General features: G+C 33.0%; 1 non-coding gene across 1 annotated transcript; it reads right to left on the reverse strand.

Annotated features, from left to right (window-relative positions):
- Nucleotides 1–20,037: 20,037 nt before the first annotated feature.
- Nucleotides 20,038–20,143, reverse strand: LOC120156267. Its single transcript, XR_005519050.1, has one exon. It is a non-coding gene; the product is annotated as a small nucleolar RNA R71 (small nucleolar RNA).

The raw sequence follows: 20,143 nt of genomic DNA on the forward strand, positions 1-20,143 counted from the left end.
TTTCAATTGCAAAATAATTATTTTAATATAGAAATGATTAAAATAATATATTTTGTTACTAATATGCCATTTGTTAATTAAAGAAAAGAAGAAGAAGAAAAGCTTACCTTCTTCTCCAAGCTGCCGTGGTTTTTAACTGTAAGAGGATGAACTTTTAAATTGATTTTTCCTTCTAATTTACATATTTTTAAGGGTAAGACATGAAATATAAAGTTAATATCCCTTGATTTCTCTTTCACGCGGTACCAATAATTCATGGTTTCCATGTATGTGTTTGGGTAAAAAAATGACAAATTTTAGAGTTTGATGATCCATGAGATTGGAAGTTTAAATTTTAGGTTAAAGATTGAGGGACCAATTCAAATATAAATGAAAATCATTGTGTCGTTTTGCTTATATGCCAAAATTTCCTATTTAGGAATTTGTTATAGACTGGGATATAGAGAGTAAGAAAAGAGAAGTTAGATGAAGAATATAGGAGAGAATTTAGAGAAATGAAAACTTCATTCAATCATTCATTAAGATTTTTTCTTTGGATGTGCACACTTTTATTTGTTTACACTGCAATAGATTTCCTTCCAGCTGGCATATTCTAACAAACTCAGCGGTTTGTGTAGCTGTCCATCCAGGTTGGGCTTTCATCAATGGGCCAATGCTTCATTCATTCATTCAGGGAACTTCCTTTCATTAATTCCCTCGTGCTCCTCACGTGCTCCCAACTGAATTGTATCAACTTCAGATTCTCCCCTCCTCGTGTCTCCCATTTGAATTGTATCAACTTCAGAGTTCCCCCATTCACCAACTTAAATCCCTAACCCTTTTTCCTAAATTCCTAATCTCATCTCTTCTCGTTCTTCTTCTTCTCTTCCAACCGTGACATAATTGTCCTATTTAATTTTAATTTTCAAACATGTAGGTTGTAAATTTGGTGAGCTAGTTTCAGAAAATAGAAGCTAGATTAGGTCCTTCAAATTTCTATGTTATTTAAGCAATAAGTAATTAGTTTGGTGCTAAATTGCACTAACAAGCTGTCCAAAAACTTTTATTATCATTAATGCACATTGCAAGCTTATGTAAGCTTGTATTTGACGTGAAAATGAGCAAAATAAGCAAAACCTTATAATGATCATAGCACATCCTAAAAGCAGTCTTCATCACATACGAATCACTGACCTTCAATTGATAATACCCCAAGCGCAAATCAATTTTTCAAAACATCTTAGAACCTCAAAACTGGTCAAACAAATCATCGATCCTTAGCAAAGCATACCGATTCTTTATTGTCAACTTATTCAACTGATGATAATCGATACACATGCGAATCATATTGTCCTTATTCTTCACAAAACAAGTGGAGCACTCTACAGAGAAATACTCGGACGAATGAAACCACGGTCCCAAAACTCTTACAACTGTACCTTCTGCTTCTTCAACTTCTTAGGTGTCATGCGATAGGGAGAAATAGAATCAAGAGCTAAATTTGTATAAGTTTCGATTCGAAACTTTACCTCACGATCTGGTGGCAAAACCAAAAGTCTTCAGAAAACACATTTGGAAAATCCTTATCCGCTCGAATATCTTGCACGCATAACTCTCTTCCTCTTGGATTAAGAATATATGCCATGAATTCCTCGCGTCCACGACTCAATAACTTACTCACATCAAATGCAGACAACACATTTGAAATGAACTCCAACCTTTCTCCGACAACCATATGCTAAAAACCATTTGACGTCTTTAATATTGTGTGAGACAAATCGAAATCGAAATGCACATATTGCTCACTAAGCTAATTCGTGCCCAAGATAACATCGAACTCATAAAATGAAAACTCCATCAAATTCGGGAACACCTCACCCTGAATAACTGAAGGAAACCTCCGAAACACTCGATCCAAAAGTGCACTCTCTCCTAACACCCCAGTCACTACCAAACCAACATACTTAACACTAGTATGAATGTTCAACTGACTCGCCAAACTACCAAGGATATAAAAATGAGTAGAATCGGAATCTATCAAATCTTGCAAAGGAAAATATTATAGTAGAAAGGTACTTGTCATCACATCCGTTAGGACACGATCCGGAGGCTCACGAATCGCGTACACTCTTCCAAGACCACTAGTCTCATCTGCATCGACACAACCTCTGCCCCTACCAGAAACCTGACCCATCTGACTACCAATACGCTCACATTCTCTAACAGGAACAGAAGCATCATCATGATTGTCAACCCTTATCGGATAATCTCACAATTGATGATCCACATCTCCACAACGAAAAAAGCCTCCAGTGAGACGCCAACACTCACCCGGATGTTTCTTATTACAAGTCAAACAGAGCAGAGACTATGGCCAACCCATAACTGTAGTAGACCCTCTCCTAGTCCACCTCAGATGAGAATAACGATGATCACCGTGATGATAAAAAACTCGATCTCTCTTTTCCTGAAGAATCTGATAATCAATATCTCCAAGCCTTTTCCCAAAAAAATCTTGAGTTAATTCACACACCAAAGTAACCTCAATATCCCTAGCCTGATCCACCAACCTATCAAACACCTCCGAAAAATTGGTAACAAGATATACACGAATCTCCATTTTCAAAGCATCCTTGAACCACTTACACCAATTTAACTCAACTAGAACTATCTCCCTAACATACTTACATAAGCGAACAAAGTCATTCTTTCTCGCATCTATATACTGAGCTCCCAGAAAATTTCGCCTGAACACCTCCAGGAAATATGGCCAAGTCAACCCATCCTCAGCAACACTCCTCTGAATCGTTATCCACTAGTGATGTGCATCACCCTGCAACAAGGATACAACACAACCCCACTTCTCCTCATCGGAGCAACCCATCTAATCCTAGATCCATACCACATTCTCAAGATAATCCTCAACGACTGTTGGCTTGATCCGACGAACACCATAGAACTCTCTGGCACCCAAAGTTCTCAAGCACTATAACGACGAAGCTCTACTCACTATCATTGGCATATGAGTAGATGCAACATTAGGAACGACTCAACGAAAGGCATCGATAATTGTCTCAATCAATACATCGAAAGGAGGATTTAGATGTAGAGCTAAAGGCGGGGTCTATTGGCATCACATCCAATCTTTATTGCATTAGCTTCGGTGGTAGGAAAATTATCCTATGAAACACCCTAAATAGCACGATGAGGCACCATAAGAAAACTAGGCTAAACAATACATAATTAAACAACACAAGGTAAGAAGTGCACTGGTGATCAAGGCAAGACCTGTAAAAATTTATAGATAAAACATGACAATGTAGTTCTCATTTTCCTACCTATCACACAAATATATACATCGTAAATATAGCTCTGATACCACTAAATGTAAAACCCCATACCTGGTCACATATAACCACCCGAGTACTTGAGTGTACATTAGAACCCAATTTTTTTCAAAAAGAACAAAAACCCTAAACATGCATACTATATGAAAGCATTCAAATATAAATCATATGTTATGTAACCCATGGAAGCAGATAAAAAATAAAAATTTATAGCACTTAAAGAATCGATACATTACAAGATATACATTATTAGCTAAGTAGGGATAATTCGTTATTTTCACCTTATCAAGTAATTCAACCTAGAAATATTAAATTAAGTTTACCAATATTCTTTATTGATTCTTAATTAGTGACATGCAAAATTTCAGATTGACCAGACACCACACAGGGATCTAATTGAACATGTTTTTCTAAGAACTAAAACATAAACAATTTAGAAGTCACATAAAAACAAAAAAATGCAATTGACACATTCATTATATAATTAAGTATATTTAAAAGTGACAACTATAGTCTCATCAAATTCCAAGTTTAGGTATAGTATTAATTACAAATTCAATTTCTAAACTATTTTGAATTTATAAAAATATCCTAGGGTCAAACTAAGACATAGGGACACTTAGGACCTCTAATGAATGCAATTTTACCATTTTTCATCGAGCACACAACGAAGGGATCAATCATTTTTCACGATGGATTGAACCTTTGGAAAACATGAGTTTGAGATCGATCCTTTGAAGTAATGGATCGATTCTTTTTTATAAGGGGACGATCCTTTCCTCTAAGGGATTGATCCTTTTTATGTAAAAGTGCAGAATTCTCAAGAACATGCATAAATAGGCTACCAAACTTTAACAAAATCAATCCTAGGGACTAAATGAATGCTTGGACACCTTCATTCCATACCATACATGTCAGAATAAACTTGTAGTATGCTTTGTAACACAAGTCACAACATCATACTAGAATCTAGCATCAAAAGTCAAAAATTGCATAAAATCTCACTTTTGGCACTAGTCACCTAGACCAATTATGCATTTTGGATCATTTCATGCATCCGAAAAGTCTAACATATTTATTACTTTTAGTGTATCTTGTCTAAACACACCAAACACTTCACTAAGGCATAATTCAACATTTGACCAATTTGACATTCAATCTACACATGTATACAGAATCAACATCTTCAACAAAAACATCAAATCATCTACATACTTCATTGCAAGTATTAAGTCCACTTAACATGTCATATTTATTACAATTCCATTATCCAAAGTCAACTAGGTTCCTAATGGTTCTCACATTTTCATTTTATGAAAAACAAACAACATACACTTTATTTAACAAAAGCCTTTCTCAATCACATCAGATGCTTGCTCCTTGCTTCCGACTCAGCCTCTAATCCTATGAAAAAGTATTAAACAACGAGTGTGAGCTAAACGCCCAATAAATAACAAACATTCAAATTGATGCTCACATCAAACCTAAAGGAAAGCCCTATATACATTCACTCCTCACTTGTTTTAACCTCAATAATAATGCCATCATGTCATGCTTTCATATCACATAATGCATCATAGATGTACACCACATCTGGAATATACACATGCTTCTCGTTAACATATAATTGATAGTATAATGCATGTATACATACAAATTACCTTTTTGGCAAAGTCACACACTTCACACACATATTTTCCAATTAAGATAAATGACCTTTTGTTCAAAACACATCTCACGCATTCAATATACAGACTTCATACAACTCCCCTTTATTTGTAAACCCACTTAGGTCTAAAACCACGTATTTCATAGCAAAGCTCAACATGCCAGCCTTCTCCGTAATCTTCTCGGAGTATTGCTCAATGCACCAACCTTACCTGGTATAACCATTTTTTTACACATAAAGAAAACCCTAGAGCATTCTTTCTTGGCATGCCTTTCATATCCAAAGGTCTCATTAACAACAAATAGCCATTTAATCCAAGTACACATGAGTGGTTGTCAAATGATGCATAGATTATACACATATACACTTTCAAAATACACTTTGAAACACTTATCTAAATTGGTTGTCATGATCAACCTTATATGGACAACAAGTTTTTCACTCATCCATGGATAGTGAAGTTGTTCCACTCATCCTAAACACATTCATATATATACATTTTTCAAAATACACTTTCAAATCCGCTATGCATCACTTGCAACATATATTCAATACAAATGCCAATATTCACTTTTTATCTAATATTCCATATCAATTAAGTGCATCAAAATAAGAGCATTTATATCAGATTTCAAACTAAGAGAAATTTCCTAAACTACACCTTCTTTTAACATCGAACATGTTCATCCTCTAAGAAAGAAACTCACTCACCTTTATTATCCCTTAACTAAAATTACTTCCAAACACTTAGCAAATGATCACCAAAATAGGATGTACCAATTTTCCTCAATTATCAACACATTAAACACATTGGAAAACAAAACAACACATAAAAAACACAACTCCCCTTTATTTGTGGACTCACTTAGTAGTTCCAAAACCACGTATTTCAGAGCAAAGCTCAACGCGCCAACCTTACCACGTAATCTTCTTGGAGCATTTCTCAATGCACCAACCTTAACCAATATAAACCTTTGTTCACACACATGAGTGAAAATGTATATAGCTTGCAATATAATATAAATGATATTATTATGATGCACTTAATTGATATGGAAATTGATATGAAATGTGAATATTGGCATATGCATTGAAAATGTGTTACAAGTGATGCATAGTGGTTTTGAAAGTTTATTTTGGAAAATGTATATATATATATATATATTGAAGTTGTTTCACTCATCATCAACACATTCACTATATTTACATTTTCCAAAATACACTTTCAAAACCACTATGCATTACTTGTAACACATTTTCAATGCATATGCCAATATTTACATTTCATATCAATTTCCATATCAATTAAGTGCATCATAATAATATCATTTATATAAGATTTCAAGCTAAGAGAAATTCCCTAAACTACACCTTGGTTTAGCCTTGAACATGTATCCTCTAAGAATGAAAGTTATTGACCTTTGATGTCCACTAATCAAAACCGCTTCCAAACACTTAGAAAATGATCACCAAAACATGATGCACCAAATTTCCTAAATTATCAACACGTTAAACACCTTGGAAAGCAAAACAACACATTAAGAACACATCCAAAATAGATCATAATTATATGTTCCCAAAACAGAGCGAAAAGACTGAAGTTACTGAAAATCTATTGAAACGACTATATAAGCCTCTGATCCAAACAACACTAATTCTCCATAGTAAAACCTAATCAAGAACAACTAATATCAACAACCAAACTCATCTAGAAACCTCATAATTGACATCAATTAACTCTTATTCCCAAATTTCTAAAAAACAAAAAAATTTAAGCTTGCTTTAAAGAATTTATTATCCAAATCAAATGCAATTGAAAATTTTATTTAATATGGTAACAATACTATCATAAGCACCTTAGTCAATACTAGAAAATCTTGAAAATTGATCAAGAAAAATATCACATTAAGTAACTTCAAAGTTCAAGTTTAATTCACAAACATATCTTACAAAGAATTAATTAATTAAAATCATCAACCATTGGATCATTTATCATTGAAGCACAAAAAAAAAACTAAGGAATAGATGATTACCTTGATGGGAAAGAAGATGAAAAGATGAAAAGATAAACAATTGAACTCCAAGAAACAAGGAAGAAATAACAAGAAGAAAGGAAATTGGATTAACCTTGATTGAAGAGATAAAATCATGATGAAATATAGATTTTGATTTGTGACCCTTTTACACTTTATTGACTAAAATTAACAATTTCAGTTTATTCAATTTAGTCACTTATCAAACATTTATTTTATTATTATCAAAAATCATAATTAGTATTTCAAAAATCATTTAAACACTTAATATTAACATTCATAATTTTAAAAACCAAAACTATTATTTTTATTGGAAATTCCAGAAATCACTCAAATACTGACTCGAACTATTAACCTGGACTTTGGGATGTTATATTCACTACGACGCCCTTCTGAATCATTTTCTCAACTACTAAGACTGATATAAAATTAGACATGTAACCCCTTCGTTCATCGATCAAAACAATCTTCCTATCATCAAAAGTCCTTAAAATTAGTCTCTTGCATTCATAGTTCAGGTTAATTCAATATTCCACCAACCAATTGGTACCCAGAATAAGATCGAACTCACTCAACGGGAGTTCCATAAGATTTTCCAGAAAGGTCTCTCCATGGAGCTGAAGAGGAAAATTTTGATAGATTTTGTCGACTACTACGGACCAACTGAAATGAGATTGAATAGTAACATGACACAGGCAACTCAACCGTAGTGTCTAGATTATGGACTATGGAACTTGTAACATACGAATGGGTAGACTCACTATCAAGAAAAGTAAAATAATGAGCGGTAAAAGTACTTGCAATGACATCTGACTCATCTTGATCCTTACGACGTCTCATAGCATAAAAAAGAGCAGGCTGCCTAGCCTCAAACCTCATAGAGCCTCTACCCTAGGTAGATCAACTGTACTTAAAGAACCCAATTCATGACCAGATATGGTAGGTTGCCTTTGAATATGAGCCCTCTACGTCTAAGATTATCCTTAAGAATGAGTAGAAGATATGTCAGAGAAGGTTATGGACAATCTCTCATAAAATGTTCAATAGAACCATACCTGAAACATGCCCCTAACTTTTTATGGCACTCACCATAATGCTGCCTACTACAGTAAGTACATATATGAATAACTTTTTGTGCAAACAAAACACCCCTACTATCAGACTACCAAAAGAAGCAACATGTTTATACCCAAAATCAAATCTCGAAGTATTATCCTTAAGACGTTTCCTAGGAAAACCATAAGGACCATAAGGACCCTCAAAAGTTGATTCCTTTATTTTACAGTTACATTGTTCCCTATTGAGATCTTAAATCTATTCGATAGTCTTAGCTCGATCCACGGGCTTAACGAAGTCCCTCTAATGAGGAGTAGAAATCTTGCTATAGATCCCAACACATAGACCCTTCTCAAACAGTAGACACTTGTATTTCTTGGTAGTGAAACATCTACTAGCATACTTACTGAGATGCTAAAACTTAAGCTCGTAATCCTGAATTGGAATATTACCATATTTCAGTTATATAAATTCCTTTTTCCACTCTTTTAGATAACAACTACCCACAAACCAACTCCAAAAAATACTCTGAAAAAACTCTTAAGTCAATTGTTCCCTCAGAGTAGTCATCTTCATTGAATTTCATCAACTCAGGGCATCATCCTTCAGTAGTGAAACAACAACCTAAAGGCTCTGATCCATCGAATAATCCATATCATCTAGAAGACATTGAGTATACTCAAATAAATTCTCCCTAATAGAGGAGGATGCTTGAGTAAGCCCTCTAAAATACTCCACTCCATTACAAAAAATAGTCGACAAAACAGTAACGATAATGTCCTCTGTTTGAACCTCAACAGATCTCTAAAGTAAACATAATATTGTTTGACTAATAGTAGCATCCTCTAAATCATCCGTAGATCTACCTCTAGTGACATGGGTATGCTCTGTAACACCCTTAGACTAATACAGTGACACGATCCAATCTAAGGAGTCACACTAGGGTCACTGGAACGACCCAAAATAAAATTTTTGGAGAAATAAAAAAGTTAAACAATTTTAAACAATAAAAATTTATAAATAAGAACATAATTTTAAAAAAGATTCATATATTAAAACAAAGTTTAGTAATGTCAAATGTCAACATATGTTACAAGCTCAATATAAAAAAAATATGACCTACATGTCCCCTAATTATATGATTATCGTAGTCCATAAGTAACGTCGAAGGAACTCCCATTACCGTCATCGATACTACACATGACAAATTCTTTTAACCTGAAATAATAAGTAACAAAGTGAGCTTTGGGAAATCTTAGTAATATAGAACTACCGAATGATGCAAAAGCACAAGTAGATATATGACAAAGGATAAAAATTTCTTGTTGATCCAGGCTTATGCATGTTCCAATGATGAGTTGAACTTCATTAATTAAATCTTCAAGTAACAATCATGAAACCTATAATTCAAAAGAAACATTTATAGAGACAGATTTGGGTGATTGAAAACTGGTGTATAGTGTGTTACCACAAACTAGAAATAAGTGAACATACAGTTTAAAAATAATAGTAGTAGTTTATTTCAAGAAAACATATTTTAAAATCACTATAATATCGTCTAAATGAACACCAATATGCAATTCTTTAGAACTGATAAGTATTACCCTAGGCCCATTAGACATAGGTGTAAACCTAAGGGAGTACCTTGAGGCTTGTGGGCCTATCCAAGGGCTACCTTAGGTCCATAAAGAATTACCATCTTGATCATAGTTGAACCTACAGAGACTCTAGAATCCTACTGATAGCTCTCCAAAAGAGTTATATTTTAAATCCTTTTTACATAGGTTAAGTTTGCACTCTATCATTTTTAGGATCATATTTAGATTTATTTTAGCATATTTTACATCATTTTCATATTGAGAGTGAATTGTTGGTACTTAAGTTGATTTTAATGTTTTTGCTGCAAAACTTATGTTGTGACATTGTTAATGTTGTGGCCGATACTAAGCATCGATGCTATATTGGATTGGTGAGACGATACTGCAACATTTCAGAGTCATCAGGTAGCTTCAGAAATTTTAGGAATTGATAGTTGTTCACATCTGTTGTGGGATAAAGGTTGGAATTTGAATTTTAAAAAGGAATTATCATAAATAATAAGGTTTTCCTATTGGTGGAAAGTTTGAATTTGATTGGCTATAAATATAATATTTTATACTCATTTTTATCATCATCAAAAACCTTATCCGCCTTTTATTTTTCTCTCCTACCATCACCATGACCGCCTAAGCCATTCACCAAGGAGAGTACTAGCAGCATTGAGAAAATGTATAGAAGCGACGACTGATCAGGATTCAAGCTTTCCTTAGTATTCTTTCCTTGAAAAAGAGAGACAATTTTCTAAGTTTGAATTATTTATTTTCTATGTTGTTATCTAGATTTGAACATAAGGTGTTCGATGAAATGCCTATCTTATGATTTTTCTTGAAACAATATTTTTATGAGTTGAGTTCTTTTTAATGGATGTTTTTAGAGATAGATTCATCTTTATATATATGTTGATCTTAATTATTTTGAGACATAGAAATTGTTGAGATTACATGCTACTTTAGTTTCAGCATCAGTGTTTCTAAAAGTAAACTTAAGCATATAGAGATGTATGATGCCGATTGTTTTTGCTTTATTAATTGTTTGATCGATTGTTTTAATGAAAGTTAATTCTAATTGGTTAAGTGTTTAATTTTTGAAAGTGGTTTAATGTGTTAATTGTTGCATGACTCATAATCGTATTGCCATAGCATAATCGTACTGTTGGCTACCAGATAACAACAATATTCTTTGATTCATTGGCCGATTGCTCCACTGCTTGCTATAACATTCCATTGTTTTTATTATTATAAGTATATTACTTTGTTGTCTTTCTGTTACCTTCTTAAAATACACATTACTTATCTTTTCTTTTTTCCAACAAACACTCTTTTATGACATTTCGACATCTGATACACTTTGTATATCCATTCTACTACTTGAATACGATACATATACTTGTGTGCTTGCTATAGCATTTATCATAACATCAAGTTTTTGGCGTCGTTATCGAGGAGTAAATATTTTACTTTAGAGTTATTTATTTGATTATTAGTTTTGTTTATTTTCTTTTTATAGGTATTTTTTCTAGCATAGTGTTGTTGGTGCATGACTCACAACAATAATCAAGACCTAAAGCCTTTTGATCATGAAATTGAACATACATTACGTGAATACCATAAAAAAGTAGCTTGTAATCGAGAAAATATGGCCCAGATAGATGATAATAACAATGCTTTACCACTAGTCCCAAATGGTGAGAGAGAATTACCGACTAGCAATGGAGTTAACCAACAACATTATTACAATATTGATTCTTTAAATCGGCCTATTCGCGAACACGTTGTGCCAACTTTAGATGATTTACATCTGGCATTGTGCGACCAGCAATTCATGCTGCCAATTTTGATCTAAAACAAGTGATGTTTCAAATGTTGCAGTCCATGGGCAATATAGTGGTTTATTCACTGAAGATCCTAGAGCATATCTCTGAGCATTTATGGAAGTTTGTGATTCATTTGTTTAGCACGGAGTTCCTAAATATGCACTAAAGATGAAGTTGTTCCCTTATTCACTGAGAGGTAAAGCTACTGTTAGAGTATGCCCCACGACCAATCATATGATGATTGTAATGATATATTTTATTTACCAATTTTTTTGAATAAAGCATTGTCGCAATTATTTTTCGCTATATATATGTGTTTAACATAAACTGGAAGATAATAAAGTCCATATAATAACATAATGGTTATTATTAAAAGATCCCTAGTCAAATATTATTATGTGCATGGACAATAATAATACGCTTAAGACTAACATGTTATTGATTGATGACAACGAGTTTTCATTGACATAGAGATGTCAAAATTGATACATGATTATATTGTTAGAGAACAATGTATTGTATTGACCCACCATGAGCATATGTCTTGGATTATTATGTGACAGTCATAACATTGCTCATAATGATGAATGTATGTATGACCCTCAAACTTGAGATCAATGCTATCCCAACATTTATTGTTGTATGTATTGATGAATTTAAACATGCTCCGTAACTGGTTACTCTATAAAGATTGTTATTGAATATATCTCAATATATATAGTGTGTGTATGATTAAGATAATATTTGTATTTCTTACATAATAGGAAATATATCACATGTCACTTGATTGCGTGAGACTAGAAATGCATGGCCATGATCGAATAAGTTGATATGAGATATCACAAATTATTCGTTAATTAAAGTCTACTTTATATACCAAGAAAAAATAGATGGGCTATACAAGTGTGACTATTCTAAGACTTGTGCCTCTTCTAGATATAAAGGACAAAAGGATGTAATACATAAAAGAGTTAATCAAGAAGATGATATATCGAATCATATTTTCTTGTAACTTAGGTGACAATGATATATTGCTAGATGTCACTCATTGTAAGTAATATTAGAATTATTCTAATAATTATTGGTAACGTTACAAGAACCTACAGGGTCCCACCTTAGGATTGAAATGAGCAAAGATGTACAATTTGTTGTATGTTACTAAAATATATCTAGAGTTAATATATGTATATTTGATATACATGTGTTTTAATAATCCCAAAAATTTAATTTAAATGAATTAAATAAAGATTTAATTAATTTGAAATAATAAAATAACTAATATGTTAGGATAACTTGGATATAAAAGAAGGTGTAAGGTCTAGCTGCTATTTTTTACACATTATCTTCAACCGTTTTTCTCAAAACAGTTTTGAGAAAAACAAATATTGCTTTCAATGGGGTGAACTGAGTAGAGGCTGAGACATGGTTTCGTAGAGGCCTACGATTCGAACCGATCGACACCACCATTAGCTGCAACTGTCCTTGCTATATTTCAAGGAACCCGTTGTAAGTATTTGCATCCTTTCCTCCCAATTTTATTTATCGTACTTTGATCGCTGGTGAGATCGTTGAATTTTTATTCTTGTTGCGCCATGGGGTGAGCCGACGATCCCAACAGTTTAATCAGAGCCACTTGTACGATCTGAATTCGGGTTAAATTCTTGGTTGATGCGACATGTATGAGATACATGTTCTAGTTTTATCATTTTCGGTGAATATGTATGATATTATTGTTCAATTCGATAACCGCAATGATAAATATGTTAATTTGTTAATTTTCTTTTTACAATTTGTGTGTTGTGGCAAGAATTTTACGAAATCCATATGTCAATTGTTGACACGATAAACTGTGGGTGTGCGATAGAAGATCGCGTTTGGCAATGGAATAAATTTTTCCGATGTAGAAAACCTCCGGCATTGAAAATCCATAAAACACGATTTTGTTGATAAGTGTTATCAAATCGTGAGGTTTTTCTATAGAAACAGAAGTATTATTTTTCAAAAAATCCCTATACCCAACAAGGGGCGTCACCCATTGACCCTTCGTCAATAGTATAGATTGTAGGCCCATATTAATATTTTTTGACAAAGGCGTAACAACGTGTATATAAATAATATGTTTATTTTGCACGGTGTTTGACATGCATGGTTATAGCCCTTGTTCAATTTATAATGATTGAATTTGAAATACAGCCTGCGAGTAGCGTCTTTCTATATCTCAGTTGTATTTCTCTTCTCATCTTACTCTCTCGTATGTAAACGAGTTTCTTTTAATATTATAATCCTATAAAGATTCACAAAGAGCATAATAACAAACTAGACTAAAGGAGAGAAGATACCTAAAGAGAAGTCTTAGGTTTTAGGGTTTTTAGTTCTCCCATTGCCTTATGATGAGCCACCTTAGTTATTGTTTTTTGGCTATAACCATTGCATCTTATTTATTGCTATATTTTTATGTATGCAATCCATCAAATGATAAAAAAAGAATGAATATTAATGAGATCAATAAGGTCCTAATATTAAAACGAACAATGATGAGATAAGTACGCAAATCCTTCTTTATAATCTAAGTTAACATAACCATCCATTATTTACCCTCGTTAAGGCTTCGATCGATATTGTGTGGGTTTTCCAAAGTATTGGCACAAAAATCTATCTTGGTTAAACATGATGAATAAGCAAATGATATTCACCGATTGCAATATTGGTAATAACTTAGCTAGGCTATTCTAATAGGATTAGAAACCTAGATGTTAAGTATTTGGATAAGTCATGAGATGACTTGAACAAGATTTGTTCGCCAAAAAGAGGAGTTACATGATATCTAACTAGTAAAGTTTTACTTACCTAAATTATCACTATCCTAAAAGAAAAGCCATAGCTGATTTAGGAAATTGATGAATTATGGATCCTCACCCAATAGAAAAAATTTCATTTAATTCTTTCAAAATTAAAACAAGAGGGTTTTTAATTTTAAATAAAATAGTGGGAGTAATTTGTAAATAAAGACATGTTTATAAATTTTTTGATAAATTTAATTACTTTAATATTTCCATTATTGTAGATTTAATGGAAAACAACACTTTATCACTGCCATCACTCCTTGAGAATGATAAGCTTAATGGAATAAACTTCCTTGGCTAGTTTCGTAATTTGAGAATTGTTCTGATACAAGAAATGAAGGAATATGTCATTGAAGAACATGTTCATGATGAACCGACAGCTAATGCTTCTAGAGCTGACAAAGACAAATTTAAAAAACATATAGATGATATGTTAAACGTTGGATGCCTAATGCTTGCCACCATGACTTTCAAGATTCAGAAGCAACATGAAGATATGGTTGAATATGAGATAATTCAAAATCTCAAGGAAATATATGAAGGGAAAGCATGCCAAGAGAGGTATGAGATCTCTAAAGCTCTATTTCAATGCAAATGGCATAGGGATCTCCAGTAGGAGCTCATATCATCAAGATGATGGGCTACATCCAAACGTTGGAAAAGTTAGGATTTCCTCTCAAAGATGAATTGGCTATCGATGTTATCTTACAATCGTTGCCGATAGATTTAGCCAATTTTTCCTTAATTTTAACATGAATGAAATTAACAAGACTTTTCCACAGTTACTTGGCATGTTACAAAATGCTAAAAGTAACATAAAAAAGGTTGGACCTAAGCACATTCCGATGGTCCACAAGGACAAAGGAAATGGACAGAAAAAGGTATCAGAAAAGTTTAAGGGAAATGGTAAGGCCAAGCCGAAAGAAGATGATGCATTGAAACCCAAAGGGGGAGTTATCAAGGAAGGAAAATGTTTCCATTGCAATAAGACCGGACACTAAAAGAGAATCTTCCCTGTTTTCCTTGAAGAGTTCAATAAGGCAAAAGCAAACGAAACATTTGTTTCAGGTATTTATGTTATTGATGGTAATTTGTCAACATCTACTTCATGTGTATTAGATATCAGTTATGGTTCTCATATTTGTACTTCTATATAGGGACTAAAAAATAGAAGGAATCTGACTAAAGGAGACATAGACCTACAAGTGGGAAATGGAGCAAGAGTTGATGCATTAGCTATAGGGACATATGTTTTATCTTTGCCTAGTGGACTTGATTTAAATTTAGAGGATTATTATTTTGTGCCTAGTTTGACTAAGAACATTATTTCTATCTCTTGTTAGGACAAGATTGGTTTTGAGATTATTATTAATAATAATTGCTATTTTTTTATCTCGGTAATGTTTTTTATGGTTCCGCACAATTGGTTAACGGTTTCTATATTTTGGATCAAGAAAACACCATTTATAACATAAATATTAAAAGTTCAAAAACAAATCACTCGAATCAAACATATCTTTTGCATTGTCGTTTAGGCCATTTAAGTGAGAAACACATATAAAAACTCCATAAAGATGGATTCTTAGATTCATTTGATTTTGAACAATATGATGTATACGAATCTTGCTTGTTGGGAAAAATGATTAAAGCTCCTTTTAATTGTAAAGGTGAGTGAGCAAGTGATTTATTATGCTTAATACATAGTGATGTATGTGGACCGATGAATACACAAGCCAGAGGTGGATTCTATTACTTCATTACTTTCACTGATGACTTTAGTCGGTATGGGTATATTTATCTTATGTGCCATAATTATAAATCCCTTGAAAAGTTTAAGGAATTTAAAAATAAAGTACAAATCAACTAGGAAATAGTAGTAAGGCACTTCGATTAGATCAAGATGGAGAATACTTAAGCATAGAGTTTGATGAACTTCTGAAAGAATGTGAGATTGTCTCACTACTTACACCATCTGCTATACCACAGTGGAATGAAGTTTCTGAAAGAAGAAATCAAACACTGTTAGACATGGTTCTATAGATGATGAGTCATAGTGATTTTTTACTTCTTTTTGGGGACATGCACTTAAAATAACTACTTTCACACTAAATCGTGTTCCATCTTAATCGGCTCAAAAGACACAATACGAGATATAGACTAGGAAGCATTCTAGTATGTCTTCTATTAAGATTTAGGGTTGTGAAGTTTATGTAAAACATTAGATGTCTACAAAGCTCAAACCTAAATATCATAAGTGTATATTTGTTGGATATCCTAAATAAACTAAGGGATATTATTTCTTCAACCCTAATAAGAACAAATTGTTTGTTGCTCGAACGGGAGTTTTTCTCGAAAGAGAATTTCTCTTAAAGAAAGGGAATGGTAGAAATATTAAACTTGGAGAAGTTCAAGAACAACAGATAAATGAACTAGAAGTTGAGCATGTTTCAAAATTTGTTGAGGAACAATCAACGGATTTAGAAGCACAACAACTGCGCAGATCTATAAGAGAATGCCATGCACATGAGAGAATTGGATTTCTCATTACCAAAGATGAAGATGTTATTATTATGGATCAAGATCAGCATAGGACTTATCAAGAGGCAGTGTCTAGACCAGAATTTGAGAAATGACTTGAAGCCATGAGATCTGAGATGGATTCTATGTCAGTAAACCAAGTGTTGACTTTGGTTAAACCACCTGAAGGGGCAAAACCTATAGGTGTAAATGGGGTTTCAAGAAGAAAACCGACATGGGTGGTACTATATGAACATACAAGGGGCGATTAGTCGCTAAAGGTTTTAGAAAAGTTCATGGTGTAGACTATGACGAAACATTCTCTCCTATTGATATGATTATGTGCATCCAAATCTTTCTCGCAATAGTTGCATTCCATGATTATGAAATATAGCAAATGGATGTCAAAACTGCTTTCCTTGATGGATAAATCGAAGATGATATGTTTATGACACAACCAGAAGGTTTTGTCGCTCCAAGAAATGCTGGAAAGGTTTGTAAGCTACAGAGGTCTATTTATGGACTAAAGCAAGATTTTCGAAGATGGAATCATCGTTTCAATGATGCAATCAAAGAATTTGGTTTTATCAGAAATGAAGATGATACTTTTTTTTATAAGAAGGCTAATGGGAGCTTTGTTTCTTTCCTAATCTTGTATGTAGACGATATACTCATAATAGAAAATGATATACCCACTTTACAATCTTTTAAGAGTTGGTTAGGTAGTTGTTTTTCTATAAAATATTTGGGTGATGCAGCGTATATCTTAGGAGTTAAGATCTATAGAGATAGATCAAGACGACTTCTAGGTCTGAGTCAAAGAATATATATAGACAAAGTGTTGAAAAGGTTCAGTATGGAAGAATTCAATAAAGGATTTTTGCCTATGAGACATTGCATTTCTCTTTCGAAGGAAATGTGTCCTTCAACTCCACAAGAAAGAGAATAGATGAATAAGATTCAATATGCTTCGGCTATTGGTTCTATCATGTATACCATGATATGTACTCAATCAGATGTATCGTATGCTTTCATATGCTTTAAGCATACGAGTCGATATAAGGTAAATCCTGGTGAAAATCAATGGGTTGCAGTTAAAAATATCCTTAAGTACTTAAGAAGAACTAGGATACATTTCTCATATATGGAGGTGAGGAAGAGCTTAGTGTAAAAGGTTACACAGATGCCAACTTTCAAACTGACAAGAATGACTCACGATCACAATCAAGTTTTATGTTTTGTCTTAATGGAGGTACTGTAAGCTGGAAAAATTTGAAGCAAGACACAATAGGCGATTCTACAACAGAGGCTAAATACATTGCATCCAGTGAAGCAACAAAAGAGGCTGTTTTGATCAAGAAGTTAATATTTGAACTAGGGTTGTTCCTAGTATATCAGATGCTATAGAACTTCATTGTGACAATAATGAAGCCATTGCACAAGCAAAGGAACCCATATCTCATCAACGGTCCATACATATTCTTAGGTAATTTCATGTCATTCGAGAGATTATAGATTGAGGAGATGTGAAAATATTCAGAGTACTCATGGATGACAACATTGTTGATCCCTTGACAAAGCCTCTTACACAGTAGAGGAATGATCGTCCAACCGAGTCACTCGATATTAGATATGTGAGTGATTGGTCTTAGTGGTAGTGGGAGATTGTTAGAGTATGCCCAAAGACCATCATATGATTATTGTAATGATACATTTTATTTACAGATTTTATTGAATAAAAGCATTGCTGCTATTATTTTCAGTTATATATAAGTGTTTAACATAAACTGGAAGATAATAAAGTCCATATTATAACATAATTGTTATTATTAAAAGATCCATAGTCAAGTATTATTATGGGCACGAACAATAATAATACACTTAAAACTAACATGTTATTGATTGATGACAACGAGTTGTCATTGGCATAGAGATGTCAAAATTGATACATGATTCTATTGATAGAAAACAATTTATTGGATTGACCCACCATGAGCATATGTCTTGGACTATTACATGACAATCATAATATTGCTCAAGGTGATGACTATATATATGATCCTCAGACTTGAGATCAATGATATCCCAACATATATTGTTGTATGTATTGATGTAGTTAAACATGTTTCATAATTGGTTGTTATATAAAGACTATTATTGAATATATCTCGATATATGTATTGGGTGTGTATGATTAAGATATGATTTGTCCTTCCTACATAATAGGAAATATATCACAGGCCACTTGATTGAGCGAGACTATAATTGCATGGCCATGCTCGAATAAGTTGTTATTTTATATCACAAATTATTTGTTAATTAAAGTCTACTCTAGATATAAAAAAATAATAGATGGGCTATACAAGTGTGACTATTCCAAGACTTATGCATATTCTAGATATAAAGGACAAAATGATGTTATACATAAAAGAGTTAATCACGAAGAAGATATGTCGAATCATATTTTCTTGTAACTTAGGTGACAATGATATATTTCTAGATGTCACTCATTGTATGTAATATTAGAATTATTCTAATAATCACTGCTAACGTTAGAAGAACCTACAGGGTCACACCCTAGGATTGAAATGAGCAAAGATGTACAATTTGTTGTACGTTACTAAAATATATCTAGAGTTAATATATGTATATTTGATATACATATGTTTTAATAATCCCAAATATTTAATTTAAATTAATTAAATAAAGATTTAATTAATTTGAAATAATAAAATCACTAATATGTTAGGGTAACTTGGATATAAAACGAGGTGTAAGGTCTAGCAGTCGTTTTTTACACATTATCTGTAGCCATTTTTCTCACAACAGTTTTAGGAAAAACAAATATTGATCTCAATCGGTGAACTAGTAGAGGCCGAGACATGGTTTTGTGGAGGCTTATGATTCGAACAGATCGACACCACCATTAGTCGCTACTGTCTTTGCTGTTTTTCAAGGAACCCGTTGTAATTATTCGCATCTTTTCTTCTCGATTTCGATTTATCATACTTGGATCGCTGGTGAGAACGTTGAATTTTTGTTTCCGCTGCGCCATTCGGTGAGCTGACGGTCCCAATAGCTATAAAACGTTTGAATTCGTTGCCTCTTTGTGCTATATCATCTTTGAATGAGCTAGTACAAAAATATTTGTTGCGATTCCATTCACCAAATATGAATGTGAAGTTACGAAATGATTTGACATATTTCAAGCAACTAGAAGATGAGAATTTGTATGAGGCATGAGAGAGATTCAAAGACTTGCTATGAAAATGTCCAATGAATGGATT

This window comes from Hibiscus syriacus, unplaced genomic scaffold, assembly GCF_006381635.1.
Source record: "Hibiscus syriacus cultivar Baekdansim isolate YM2019G1 unplaced genomic scaffold, ASM638163v2 tig00111213_pilon, whole genome shotgun sequence".
Classification (NCBI taxonomy): Eukaryota; Viridiplantae; Streptophyta; class Magnoliopsida; order Malvales; family Malvaceae; genus Hibiscus; species Hibiscus syriacus.